Source organism: Bidens hawaiensis, unplaced genomic scaffold (genome assembly GCF_021521415.1).
Source record: "Bidens hawaiensis isolate Kalapana, Puna unplaced genomic scaffold, B.hawaiensis_p1.1 tig00008321_1, whole genome shotgun sequence".
Classification (NCBI taxonomy): domain Eukaryota; kingdom Viridiplantae; phylum Streptophyta; class Magnoliopsida; order Asterales; family Asteraceae; genus Bidens; species Bidens hawaiensis.
The window spans coordinates 317,574-322,419 of NW_027491591.1; the positions used below are offsets into that span (position 1 = coordinate 317,574).

Sequence of the window (4,846 nt, forward strand, 5' to 3'; positions counted from 1 at the left end):
AAAAAATTATTATATATTAGAAAATAAGTCATAATAAAAAGAAAAAGGATTGATGTGGTCAAATCAGCCAGAAAACACTAATCACATCCGCCATTTGAAATGGCGGATGTCAAGATGAAATCTTTCATTTCAAATGGCAGTGTCCATCAAAATATTAAAATTACACATGTTGGTGTTTTTAATAAAAAAAATCTTTTTAATATTAAATTTTGTATTTTTCTAAATAATGATATTTAGAAAACTAATAAATAACAAAAAAAACGTATTTTAAAAACGTTATTTGTTAAATACACTTTTTATTTGTTAAATAACATTATTTAAAAAAACGTTATTATAGATTAGAAAATAAGTAATAATAAAAAGAAAAATGATCAGTGTGGTCAAATCAGCCGGAAAACACTATTCACATCCGCCATTTGAAGTGGCGGATGTCAAAATGATATCTTCCATTTCAAATGGCGGATGTCAATCAAAATACACTTTTACATATAGGGGTAGACTACTTTGAAAATTGTGACCTGCCAGTCAAACTAGCGGATCACCAAAATTGACATCACCGATGAATAAAATATTCGTGATCCGTCATTTGAAATGACGATTGACGGAACACCTGGTAGTCATCCACCTCACCAGACAAGATTTGACAGGGCATACGTATTTATTGACATCCGCCATTTCAAATAACGAATTCTTATTTAATCAAATACAACTTTTCTCTTTCCTAACAACCATTTTATTAACTTTTTTCTATTCTTTTTCCTATAAATACATACAGCCATAAACCAAAACGAAATATCAACAAATATGTTGAACTACCTGCTTGTCTCTTGTTTTCTTCTTCCTTTCCTATTCATCTTCTTCAAATCCAAATCCAGCACAAACTCATCAGCCAAATCATATCCAATTATCGGAAATTACTTCATAACCAAGGCTAATCGCCACCGTCGAACCGAATGGACATCCGACCTCGTCCACAACTCCCCCACGTCAACCATCGTCCTTCGCCGTCCCATCGGTCAAGACCAAGTCCTCACGGGCAACCCTGCGGTCGTTGAGCACATCCTTAAAACCAACTTTTCAAACTACCAAAAGGGCGAAGATGGTCATAAAGTCCTCTTCGATTTCCTCGGAGACGGAATCTTTAACGTTGATGGGGATAAATGGAAGTCCCAGAGGCAACTATACAGCCATGTGTTTAGAACAAAGTCACTTCGGTATTTCGTGGAACATGTCGTGGACACCGAAATAAACGAACGTCTAATTCCCATGTTAGCCACTGCTGCTGCTAATGATACTGTTGTTGATCTTCAAGATATTCTTCAAAGATTTGCTCTGGACAATATTTGTAAAATCTCGTTTGATTATGATCCAGCTTGCTTAACTCCATCGCTGCCACTAGCAAAAATCGCAGTTGCATTTGATGACGCTCTTCGTATCACCCTCATGAGGTTCTTTACGTTTAAACCTATATGGAAAATCAAAAAGTTTCTAAACATCGGGTCCGAAAAACAACTCAAAGAAGCCAAATCTGAAATTCGTGAATTCACAAAGAAAATCCTGAGTAAAAAACCGTCTAGTGATAATTTGTTGGCACGATTAATAAGCTCTGGTCAGTCAACTGAAGGTTTTGTTACGGATGTTTTAATCAACTTTATATTTGCGGGTAGAGACACAACTCCGGCCGCCTTGACCTGGTTTTTCTGGTTAGTTTCCAAGAATCCGGAGGTTGAAAGTGAAGTTGTTAAAGAAATCAATGAGAAATCGGGTTCGCCATCTTACGATGAAGTTAAGGAGATGGTTTATACTCGAACAAAGCTAGCAAAAAAGACTTGATTTCAAACGGCCCGGGTTGAGCTGACTTATTTGAGTATGGCTTGCGGTTCGGCTCGTCGGCTCGCTCTTTAGCTCATTTAACTTCAAGCTCGAGCTCGAGTTTAGCCGAGCTGTCTCGTTTAATTTCGAGCTCAATCTCGAAGTCACGCTAGCTTGACTCATTTACATCCATAGTATTAGCTAGTACTAGTAATAATAATAGTATCCTATCGGTGGTAATATATAGAGGTGGTGTAGAAACTATAGTAAGATTAACTGACTCACCACCAACCAATTGTCACTACCATTTGAGCACCGCCAATTCACTCCACCTCAATTTGAGCACCACCAGTTTTACAAAAAAGTGTTTATAAAGGTCCGACCAAAGGTTACAAAGAGGTTTCAGACAAAAAGATTGAGTTTTCCGGCGGAAAATGTGATTTTTCTAGCCAAAAATATTTTTCCGACGACCTGCAACTAACGGCTTCAGGATTTTGTTACTCGCGGATTGTTATAAACAAATACACCTTTCGTTGGGACCGTCACCAGCCAACTGTTAAGTTGGGAATGTTATTTGCCAATAGGGCTCCAACAACCTCAATAACTGGAGTTTTTACTAGAAAAATGTTCATAAATGTTCGATCTAAGGTTACAAAGAGGTATCAGTCGGAAAAATTGAGTTTTCCGACGGAAAATGTGATTTTTCCAGCCAAAAATATTTTTCCAACGATCTGCAACTAACATTATCAGGTTTCTGTTAGTCGCGGATTGTTATAAACAAATACACCTTTAGTTGGGAACGTCACTAGCAAATATTAAGTTGAGATTGTTATTTGTGCATAGGGCATAGGGCATAGATGAGATCATTTAAAACTAATTTTCCTTAAGTTATTTATTTAATTAACAGGTATGGCAGTTGGTTACCATCCATATGCAATGGGGAGAATGGAAAAGTTGTGGGGTCCAAATTGGAAGGAGTTCCGGCCAAAGCGATGGTTTGAGAAAGATGAGAAGACGGGGAATGTGAGTTTCAAGGACAGGGATCAATATACATACTCCGTGTTTCAAGCAGGTCCAAGGATTTGCATGGGGAAGGATATGTCCTTTTTGCAAATGAAGAAAGTGGCGACGGGTGTTTTACGGAGGTTTAAGGTGGTTCCGGTCATGGATGATGGCATGGAGCCTGTTTTAATCACAACTCTGACGTCGAAGATGAGGGGTGGGCTTCCTGTGAAGATTAAAGAACGAAAATAATGATATATTATTAACCTACCTAGGTAAGTGAATATTGTGTAACAAACACTTCTAAACTATGTTATTTTAATAAATAAATTATGCCCAAAATTTTAAGAATTAGAATCACAAGCATGCTCATATAAGCTTACTTGTGGCCAATCTCACCATCATCATAGTCTTTATCACTCAAACTTGTTACGATTTACATAAATACGGAAAACTCAGAAACTTAAACCTCTTTCAGATGAGAATAGTCTCGTCATCACTAAGTGAAAGAATTATATGTCCTTTGGCGCCATAGACGGCCATGAACAACAGTACAAGACCCGTTTGGTAGTAGATTGAAAATTTGAACCGACATTAAAGCAATCAACATAAGTCCGGGGATAACTTGTATTGATGTTAAAGCAATCAACATACATGTTGATATATAGTAGATTGGTTAGTTTCTAGTGTGTTAGATAAAAGTCACAATCAAAACAAAAATAAAGGTAACGTGATAGCATATGAAACAGCTGGGTTAATAAACAGAAAAACAATAACTAACCTAGAACGATGCTTTAGTATTTTTTTTTAACTAAAACCGATTGGTTATTAAATAAATAAAAGGATCCAATTACAATAGTAAGGCGGATAAGTGGGCAACAAGTTGCGCCGCCACCCCCTTTTGAATGACAAACCCAATCCTACTAAAAACAAAATTACAGTTTTTTGGCGTCGATAAATTACTATGCATGACCCGTTGAACTTTTTTAAGAATTTAGATGTAATTACATTAATTACAATAATAAAAATGATATATATGAAACTGATGTATAACATCATAAATGAAATTCACTTATAGCTTACTTCCCTCAAAATGTAGGAAACAAAATAATACATCAATTGTGTCAATTACAAATTTTGTCCTTTAAAAAAAGTCAATTTACGGTTCGTGTCCTTTGTTAAGTTTCTTTGCAGGCGGTGTACTTTAAACATTTTTTTCCTACACGTTATGTCCTTTACGCTAACTGGGTTAGAAAAACTCAGTTAAATACCCTCACGTGAAACGCATGTGAGGGCATATTAGTCTTTTCGTCTACCCTGCAACTTCATCATCGTCATCTTCTTCTTCTTCATTTTGCATATCTCAATCAAAACCCTAAAATCATCTTTAATATGTCAAAATCAAATGTAATTTAAATATTTCAAGATATAACCCAATGTCTCCAACCTCCCGTCACCGTCTTCCCCACTCAACTGCCGCCACCGTCTCCCAGCTCCAACGACGCCACCGTATCTCACCTCCACTGCAGCTAAAAACCCATTAAAACTCTATATATCTCTCTAAAAAACCCTTTACAACCACTGCATCTACCGTCTACGACATCCACCGACGGCCACACCGAACATAAATCGTCAAACTCTCGCCCTAGTTCCTAAATTAGCCCTAATTAGGGGTAAGCTTGATTCATGGATCGATCGATATTAAAACCATTGAAGCCAAAAATCGAACCCTAGGCATAATTCTAACCTCAACGTGGTGGTGGAGGCTGCGCGTGGGTCGCCATGGTAATGGTGGCCGGAAAATCAATTGTGACGTCGATGGTGAGGACCGGACGGTTAAACTCTGACCTCAATAAATTTCATATATGCGAAAAGCATCGTGCAAGGTTTCCGATGACAGCTGGACGGTGGTGGAGGAGTAGCGGTATTCCGGTGGATGGTAATGGCAGCCGGACTATGGTTGTCTTCAATTAGATCTGGCGGACTGTAGCAGCCGGAGCTTATCGAGTTTGATTTTCGGTCGAATTGCATC

The 4,846-nt window shown here is 37.7% G+C and overlaps 1 pseudogene; it reads left to right on the forward strand.

Annotated features, from left to right (window-relative positions):
• The first annotated feature begins 765 nt into the window (after positions 1-765).
• Positions 766-3,133, forward strand: LOC143637507 (cytochrome P450 94A2 pseudogene; annotated as a pseudogene).
• The last annotated feature ends 1,713 nt before the right edge of the window (positions 3,134-4,846 follow it).